General features: G+C 52.8%; 1 pseudogene; it reads right to left on the minus strand.

The window, feature by feature from the left end:
• Positions 1-9,723, minus strand: part of LOC127911913 (uncharacterized) — a 23,739-nt pseudogene extending 14,016 nt beyond the window's left edge.
• Between the last annotated feature and the right edge of the window lie 347 nt (positions 9,724-10,070).

Consider the following 10,070-nt stretch of genomic DNA (forward strand, 5'->3'; position numbering starts at 1 on the left):
GGTGGTAGCCAGGTGTAGCAGTGATAGCCAGGTGTAACAGTGGTCACCAGGTGTAACAGTGGTAGCCAGGTGTAACAGTGGTAGCCAGGTGTAACAGTGATAGCCAGGTGTAACAGTGGTCACCAGGTGTAACAGTGGTAGCCAGGTGTAACAGTGGTCACCAGGTGTAACAGTGGTAGCCAGGTGTAACAGTGGTCACCAGGTGTAACAGTGGTAGCCAGGTGTAACAGTGGTCACCAGGTGTAACAGTGGTAGCCAGGTGTAACAGTGGTAGCCAGGTGTAACAGTGGTAGCCAGGTCTAGCAGTGGTAGCCAGGTGTAACAGTGGTAGCCAGGTGTAACAGTGGTAGCCAGGTGTAGCAGTGGTAGCCAGGTGTAGCAGTGGTAGCCAGGTGTAACAGTGGTCACCAGGTGTTGCAGTGGTAGCCAGGTGTAACAGTGGTAGCCATGTGTAACAGTGGTAGCCGGTGTAACAGTGGTAGCCAGGTGTAGCAGTGATAGCCAGGTGTAACAGTAGTAACCAGGTGTAACAGTGGTAGCCAGGTGTATCAGTAGTAACGAGGTGTAACAGTGGTAGCCAGGTGTAACAGTGGTAGCCAGGTGTAACAGTAGTAACCAGGTGTAACAGTAGTAACCAGGTGTAACAGTGGTAGCCAGGTGTATCAGTAGTAACGAGGTGTAACAGTGGTAGCCAGGTGTAACAGTAGTAACCAGGTCTAACAGTGATAGCCAGGTGTAGCAGTGACAGCCAGGTGTAGCAGTGATAGCCAGGTGTAACAGTGATAGCCAGGTGTAGCAGTGATAGCCAGGTGTAACAGTGACAGCCAGGTGTAGCAGTGATAGCCAGGTGTAGCAGTGACAGCCAGGTGTAGCAGTGATAGCCAGGTGTAACAGTGATAGCCAGGTGTAGCAGTGATAGCCAGGTGTAGCAGTGATAGCCAGGTGTAGCAGTGATAGCCAGGTGTAACAGTGATAGCCAGGTGTAGCAGTGATAGCCAGGTGTAGCAGTGATAGCCAGGTGTAGCAGTGACAGCCAGGTGTAACAGTGATAGCCAGGTGTAGCAGTGACAGCCAGGTGTAGCAGTGATAGCCAGGTGTAACAGTGATAGCCAGGTGTAGCAGTGATAGCCAGGTGTAACAGTGATAGCCAGGTGTAGCAGTGATAGCCAGGTGTAGCAGTGATAGCCAGGTGTAGCAGTGACAGCCAGGTGTAACAGTGATAGCCAGGTGTAGCAGTGACAGCCAGGTGTAGCAGTGATAGCCAGGTGTAACAGTGATAGCCAGGTGTAGCAGTGATAGCCAGGTGTAGCAGTGATAGCCAGGTGTAGCAGTGACAGCCAGGTGTAGCAGTGATAGCCAGGTGTAGCAGTGATAGCCAGGTGTAGCAGTGGCAGCCAGGTGTAACAGTGATAGCCAGGTGTAGCAGTGACAGCCAGGTGTAGCAGTGATAGCCAGGTGTAACAGTGATAGCCAGGTGTAGCAGTGGCCAGGTGTAGCCAGGTGACAGCCAGGTGTAGCAGTGATAGCCAGGTGTAACAGTGATAGCCAGGTGTAGCAGTGATAGCCAGGTGTAGCGTGACAGCCAGGTGTAGCAGTGATAGCCAGGTGTAACAGTGATAGCCAGGTGTAGCAGTGACAGCCAGGTGTAGCAGTGATAGCCAGGTGTAGCAGTGATAGCCAGGTGTAGCAGTGGCAGCCAGGTGTAACAGTGATAGCCAGGTGTAGCAGTGACAGCCAGGTGTAGCAGTGATAGCCAGGTGTAACAGTGATAGCCAGGTGTAGCAGTGATAGCCAGGTGTAGCAGTGACAGCCAGGTGTAGCAGTGATAGCCAGGTGTAACAGTGATAGCCAGGTGTAGCAGTGATAGCCAGGTGTAGCAGTGACAGCCAGGTGTAACAGTGATAGCCAGGTGTAACAGTGATAGCCAGGTGTAGCAGTGATAGCCAGGTGTAGCAGTGATAGCCAGGTGTAGCAGTGATAGCCAGGTGTAGCAGTGACAGCCAGGTGTAGCAGTGATAGCCAGGTGTAGCAGTGATAGCCAGGTGTAGCAGTGATAGCCAGGTGTAACAGTGATAGCCAGGTGTAGCAGTGACAGCCAGGTGTAGCAGTGACAGCCAGGTGTAGCAGTGATAGCCAGGTGTAACAGTGACAGCCAGGTGTAGCAGTGATAGCCAGGTGTAGCAGTGACAGCCAGGTGTAGCAGTGATAGCCAGGTGTAGCAGTGATAGCCAGGTGTAACAGTGACAGCCAGGTGTAGCAGTGATAGCCAGGTGTAGCAGTGACAGCCAGGTGTAGCAGTGATAGCCAGGTGTAGCAGTGATAGCCAGGTGTAACAGTGACAGCCAGGTGTAGCAGTGATAGCCAGGTGTAGCAGTGACAGCCAGGTGTAGCAGTGATAGCCAGGTGTAACAGTGACAGCCAGGTGTAGTAGTGATAGCCAGGTGTAGCAGTGACAGCCAGGTGTAGCAGTGATAGCCAGGTGTAGCAGTGATAGCCAGGTGTAGCAGTGACAGCCAGGTGTAGCAGTGATAGCCAGGTGTAGCAGTGACAGCCAGGTGTAGCAGTGATAGCCAGGTGTAGCAGTGATAGCCAGGTGTAACAGTGACAGCCAGGTGTAGCAGTGACAGCCAGGTGTAGCAGTGATAGCCAGGTGTAACAGTGATAGCCAGGTGTAGCAGTGACAGCCAGGTGTAGCAGTGATAGCCAGGTGTAACAGTGACAGCCAGGTGTAACAGTGATAGCCAGGTGTAACAGTGATAGCCAGGTGTAGCAGTGACAGCCAGGTGTAGCAGTGATAGCCAGGTGTAGCAGTGATAGCCAGGTGTAACAGTGATAGCCAGGTGTAACAGTGATAGCCAGGTGTAGCAGTGATAGCCAGGTGTAGCAGTGATAGCCAGGTGTAGCAGTGATAGCCAGGTGTAACAGTGACAGCCAGGTGTAGCAGTGATAGCCAGGTGTAGCAGTGATAGCCAGGTGTAACAGTGACAGCCAGGTGTAGCAGTGATAGCCAGGTGTAACAGTGACAGCCAGGTGTAGCAGTGATAGCCAGGTGTAACAGTGACAGCCAGGTGTAACAGTGATAGCCAGGTGTAACAGTGATAGCCAGGTGTAACAGTGATAGCCAGGTGTAGCAGTGATAGCCAGGTGTAGCAGTGATAGCCAGGTGTAACAGTGATAGCCAGGTGTAGCAGTGATAGCCAGGTGTAACAGTGATAGCCAGGTGTAACAGTGATAGCCAGGTGTAGCAGTGACAGCCAGGTGTAGCAGTGACAGCCAGGTGTAGCAGTGATAGCCAGGTGTAACAGTGATAGCCAGGTGTAACAGTGATAGCCAGGTGTAACAGTGATAGCCAGGTGTAACAGTGATAGCCAGGTGTAACAGTGATATCCAGGTGTAACAGTGATAGCCAGGTGTAACAGTGACAGCCAGGTGTAACAGTGATATCCAGGTGTAACAGTGATAGCCAGGTGTAGCAGTGATAGCCAGGTGTAACAGTGATAGCCAGGTGTAGCAGTGACAGCCAGGTGTAACAGTAGTAACCAGGTGTAACAGTAGTAACCAGGTGTAACAGTGGTAGCCAGGTGTATCAGTAGTAACGAGGTGTAACAGTGGTAGCCAGGTGTAACAGTAGTAACGAGGTGTAACAGTGGTAGCCAGGTGTATCAGTAGTAACGAGGTGTAACAGTGGTAGCCAGGTGTAACAGTGGTAGCCAGGTGTAACAGTAGTAACCAGGTGTAACAGTAGTAACCAGGTGTAACAGTGGTAGCCAGGTGTATCAGTAGTAACGAGGTGTAACAGTGGTAGCCAGGTGTAACAGTAGTAACCAGGTCTAACAGTGATAGCCAGGTGTAGCAGTGATAGCCAGGTGTAGCAGTGATAGCCAGGTGTAGCAGTGATAGCCAGGTGTAACAGTGATAGCCAGGTGTAACAGTGATAGCCAGGTCTAACAGTGATAGCCAGGTGTAGCAGTGATAGCCAGGTGTAACAGTGATAGCCAGGTGTAGCAGTGATAAGGTTTCACTCCATGGTGTTGACACAGAGGTTCTGCTTTATGTAGAGCCTAACAGTTTGTTGCCATTAATCCATTTTGGTCACCGTTAGAGTGCATTTCATGTATTGTTTAGTGGTGTCTTGGTGTGGTGGCTTTGCTTATACTTATTTTCCACCATAATTTGCAAATAAATTCATTAAAAATCCTACAATGTGATTTTTTTTTTCATTTTGTCTGTCATAGTTGAAGTGTACCTATGAGGCCTCTCTCATCTTTGAACTTGCACAATTGGTGGCTGACTAAATACTTTTTTGCCCCACTGTATGTACGAGAATCGTACATACTCTTTCAATCCCCAAAACTCCTATTTCCATAAAGAACATTGTGAAAAGCATGAAAGCCCTGCCACCATGTCCTACTTCAATAAGTCCCAGACCCTGAATGAAGCCTGTCAACCTGCCATCACACAGCCACTCAACATTAGACTAATGTCAGAGAAAGGACCACTCCATATCTCCAAGGATCTCTACTGCAAGTGGTCTGCTAAAGGAGGAATGGGTGGCTAGAGGGGCACGGGGGGGGGGGGATGTGGGGGATAGACAAGGTGGACAGTCAAGTGGGAAGGACACGGAGATGGACAGGGCGAAGGACGAGACCTCTCAAGGGTGCAGGAGAAACGGGGAGGGTAAGGGGTCGGGGACAGTCAAGTGGGAGGAAGGACAGGAGTCAGACGGTGGGATAGACAGGGGGACAGGTGGAGGGGAGGACGGGTGGAGGGGAGGACGGGTGGAGGGGAGGACGGGTGGAGGGGAGGACGGGTGGAGGGGAGGGGGTGGAGGGAGGACGGGTGGAGGGGAGGACGGGTGGAGGGGAGGACGGGGTGGAGGGGCGGACGGGTGGAGGGGCGGAGGGAGGGGTGGAGGGGAGGAGGGGGTGGAGGGGAGGACGGGTGGAGGGGCGGACGGGTGGAACGATGAGGAGGACGGGTGGAGGGGAGGACGGGTGGAGGGGCGGACGGGTGGAGGGGAGGACGGGTGGAGGGGAGGACGGGTGGAGGGGAGGACGGGTGGGGACTAATGTAACCCATGAGGGGGTGGAGGACGGGTGGAGGGGAGGATGGGTGGAGGGGAGGACGGGTGGGTTAGGAGGGGAGGGGAGGACGGGTGGAGGGAGGACGGGTGGAGGGGAGGACGGGTGGAGGGGCGGACGGGTGGAGGGGCGGACGGGTGGAGGGGAGGACGGGTGGAGGGGCAGACGGGTGGAGGGGAGGACGGTGGAGGGGGGACGGGTGGAGGGGAGGACGGGTGGAGGGGCGGACGGGTGGAGGGGAGGACGGGTGGAGGGGAGGACGGGTGGAGGGGAGGACGGGTGGAGGGGAGGACGGGTGGAGGGGAGGACGGGTGGAGGGGAGGACGGGTGGAGGGGAGGACGGGTGGAGGGGCGGACGGGTGGAGGGGAGGACGGGTGGAGGGGCGGACGGGTGGAGGGGAGGACGGGTGGAGGGGAGGACGGGTGGAGGGGCGGACGGGTGGAGGGGAGGACGGGTGGAGGGGCGGACGGGTGGAGGGGAGGACGGGTGGAGGGGAGGACGGGTGGAGGGGAGGACGGGTGGAGGGGAGGACGGGTGGAGGGGCGGACGGGTGGAGGGGAGGACGGGTGGAGGGGAGGATGGGTGGAGGGGAGGATGGGTGGAGGGGAGGACGGGTGGAGGGGAGGATGGGTGGAGGGGAGGAGGGGAGGAACGGGTGGAGGGACTAATGAGGATGGGTGGAGGGGAGGACGGGTGGAGGGGAGGAGGAGATGGGGAGGAGGGGGAGGATGGGTGGAGGGGCGGACGGGTGGAGGGGAGGACGGGTGGAGGGGAGGATGGGTGGAGGGGAGGATGGGTGGAGGGGCGGACGGGTGGAGGGAGGACGGGTGGAGGGGAGGACGGGTGGAGGGGAGGATGGGTGGAGGGAGGACGGGTGGAGGGGAGGATGGGTGGAGGGGAGGACGGGTGGAGGGAGGATGGGTGGAGGGGAGGATGGGTGGAGGGGCGGACGGGTGGAGGGGAGGACGGGTGGAGGGGAGGATGGGTGGAGGGGAGGACGGGTGGAGGGGAGGAGGGGTGGAGGGGAGGATGGGTGGAGGGGAGGAGGAACGGGAGGACGGGTGGAGGGGGGGACGGGTGGAGGGGAGGACGGGTGGAGGGGAGGACGGGTGGAGGGGAGGACGGGTGGAGGGGTGGAGGGGGGACGGGTGGAGGGGAGGACGGGTGGAGGGGAGGATGGGTGGAGGGGAGGACGGGTGGAGGGGAGGATGGGTGGAGGGGAGGAGGGGTGGAGGGGCGGACGGGTGGAGGGGAGGACGGACTAATGTGGAGGGGGGACGGATGGAGGGGAGGACGGAGAGGACAGGTGGAGGGGGGACGGGTGGAGGGGAGGACCCATGGTGGAGGGGAGAATGGGTGGAGGGGAGGATGGGTGGAGGGGGTGGATGTCTAACAGGGTGGACGGGTGGAGGGGGGACGGGTGGAGGGGAGGAAGGGAGGAGGGGAGGATGCGTGAAGTGAAGGGGAGGACGGGTGGAGGGGAGGATGGGTGGAGGGGAGGACGGGTGGAGGGGAGGACGGGTGGAGGGGGGACGGGTGGAGGGGAGGACAAGTGGAGGGGAGGTACATGGGGATAGTTGATGGGAGGACAGGAAGGGATGGGGGACAGGAGGACGGGTGGAGGGGGGGACGAGTGGAGGGGAGGAGGGGAGGAGGGGAGGACGAGTGGAGGGGAGGTACATGGGGATATGGGATGGGAGGACAGGGAGGAATGGGAGACAGAAGGATGGACAGGAGGACGGGGAGATGGAGGGGGAACATGACGTGAACATTTATTTTTTAGAATAGCCGTGGGCAAAGTCATTAATATTCATGAGGTATGTCTGTGATTGATTAGGTCTTCTTGGGTGTGTGACGTCACACAGATGAGCTGCAGAGCCGTCTGGAGCTTGTTCGCCGGCATGAGCAGTAAGCACCGAACGATTTGGGAATCTCAGCTTCAGCCGAATTAATTAATTAATGAAAAGCCTCACCAGCGACCTCACCAATCTATTTACGTTTCACTGTCCGATCATTCATAAAATGAGCCCACGACACAAACTCTGTTGCTTGATATGAGCAAGTTAACCCAAATCTATCAAAGAATAGGTCATCAACGATTAGTTGGCTAGTAGTGGCTACTGCCTGGTCAGTGAGCTAGCTAGCTACATTTCACTAGGCCAAATTTAGCTATCTTCCTAAATGCACTGGTCATTGGATAAACTTCAAATAAGTTGAACACATTTGTCTGAAAACAAACTAATGTAGGCCAGCTAATGTAACCCATGGTGTTAGCATGTCTAACAGGTTGACTAATGTAACCCATGGTGTTAGCATGTCTAACAGGTTGACTAATGTAACCCATGGTGTTAGCATGTCTAACAGGTTGACTAATGTAACCCATGGTGTTAGCATGTCTAACCAGTTGACTAATGTAACCCATGGTGTTAGCATGTCTAACAGGCTGAAAAATGTAACCCATGGTGTTAGCATGACTAAACAGCTGACTAATGTAACCCATGGTGTTAGCATGTCTAACCAGTTGACTAATGTAACCCATTATGTTAGCATGTCTAACAGGCTGACAAATGTAACCCATGGTGTTAGCATGTCTAACAGGTTGACTAATGTAACCCATGGTGTTAGCATGTCTAACCAGTTGACTAATGTAACCCATGGTGTTAGCATGTCTAACAGGTTGACTAATGTAACCCATGGTGTTAGCATGTCTAACCAGTTGACTAATGTAACCCATGGTGTTAGCATGTCTAACAGGCTGACAAATGTAACCCATGGTGTTAGCATGACTAAACAGCTGACTAATGTAACCCATGGTGTTAGCATGTCTAACCAGTTGACTAATGTAACCCATGATGTTAGCATGTCTAACAGGCTGACAAATGTAACCCATGGTTTTAGCATTTCTAACAGGCTGACTAATGTAACCCATGGTGTTAGTATGTCTAACAGGCTGACTAATGTAACCCATGATGTTAGCATGTCTAACCAGTTGACTAATGTAACCCATGGTGTTAGCATGTCTAACAGGCTGACTAATGTAACCCATGATGTTAGCATGTCTAACAGGCTGACTAATGTAACCCATGGTGTTAGCATGACTAACCAGTTGACTAATGTAACCCATGATGTTAGCATGTCTAACCAGTTGACTAATGTAACCCATGATGTTAGCATGCCTAACAGGCTGACTAATGTAACCCATGGTGTTAGCATGACTAACCAGTTGACTAATGTAACCCATGATGTTAGCATGTCTAACCAGTTGACTAATGTAACCCATGATGTTAGCATGTCTAACAGGCTGACTAATGTAACCCATGGTGTTAGCATGACTAACCAGTTGACTAATGTAACCCATGATGTTAGCATGTCTAACCAGTTGACTAATGTAACCCATGGTGTTAGCATGTCTAACAGGCTGACTAATGTAACCCATGGTGTTAGCATGTCTAACCAGTTGACATTTAACCCATTTAAGTCATGTTAACAGGCTGCTAATGTAACCCAGAGTTAGCATGTACAAATTGGTGCATAACAGGCTGACTAATAACCTTATGACATCCAGTGGAACAGCCACTTGCATGTAACCCTTTTTTTTTGACTAATGTAACCCATGGTGGCATGTCTAACAGGCTGAGAATGATAACCCCATGGTGTTAGCATGTCTATCCAGGTGACTAATGTAACCCATGGTGTTAGCATGTCTAACAGGTGACTAATGTAACCCCGTGTTAGCATGTCCTGGCGTTGACTAATGTAGTTTGCATGTCCAACAGGCTGACTAATGTAACCCAGAGCATGCGAACAGTTTTGAACCCATGGTGTTGAGCATGTCTAACTGTACTAATGTAACCCATGTGGTAGCATGTCTAACAGGCCTAATGTAACCCATGGTGGATGAAACCAGTTGACTAATGCCCTTGTTTAGCATGTAACAGGCCTGATCAGAGCCTGGAGGTAACCAGTGACTAATGTAACCCATGGTGTTAGCATGTCTAACAGGCTGACTAATGTAACCCATGGTCTTGTGTCTAGCTAATGTAACCCATGGATGTCTAACAGGCTGACTAATGTAACCCATGGAGTTAGCATGTCTAACAGGCTGACTAATGTAACCCATGGCATGACTAACCAGCCCATGGTGGCATGACTAACAGGCTGACTAATGAACCCATGGTGTTAGATGTCTAACCAGGGAAGGTTGAACACCAGACGGGCTGCGGCGTTCTGCATGAGTCTAACAGGGGACTAATGTAACCCATGGCAGCATGCTAACAGGGACCCATGTAACCCATGGTGTTAGCATGTTGCAGTAATCAATGTAACCCATGGTGTTAGATGACAACCAGTTGACTGGATTAGGACCTGCGCCGCTTCCTGTGCATGTCTAACAGGCAGGGTCTAACAGGCTGACTAATGTAACCCATGTTGTTAGCATGAAACCTACTAATGTAACCCATGGGTTAGCATGTCTAACAGGCTGACTAATGTAACCCATGGTGTTGAGAACGTCAACAGGTGACTAATGTAACCATGGATCACGCCAACCAGTTGACTTATGCGCCCATGGTGTTAGCATGTCTAACAGGACACTAATGGACCCATGTGTTAGCATGTCTAACCGTGACTAATGCGAACCATGGTGTTAGCATGTCTAACCAGCTGACTAATGTAACCCGGTCTTAGCATGAACAGGTTGACTAATGTAACCCATGGTGATCCGTCATGTCAACACTGACTAATGTAACCCAGACATGCAGAGCATGTCTATGCGACTAATGTAACCTGGTCATGAAGGGGAAAATGTAACCCATGGTAATTAGCATGTGTAACGTCTGCATGGTTTAGCAATGATAGGAGAGACCATGTGAGGTTATGACAGAGCCAACAGTGACTTGGTGTAACCGAGAATTAGATGAGGGCCTAATGTAACCCATGGTGTTACATGTCAACAGGTGACTAATGTAACCCATGGTGAGCATGTCTAA

Source organism: Oncorhynchus keta, chromosome 25 (genome assembly GCF_023373465.1).
Source record: "Oncorhynchus keta strain PuntledgeMale-10-30-2019 chromosome 25, Oket_V2, whole genome shotgun sequence".
NCBI lineage: Eukaryota > Metazoa > Chordata > Actinopteri > Salmoniformes > Salmonidae > Oncorhynchus > Oncorhynchus keta.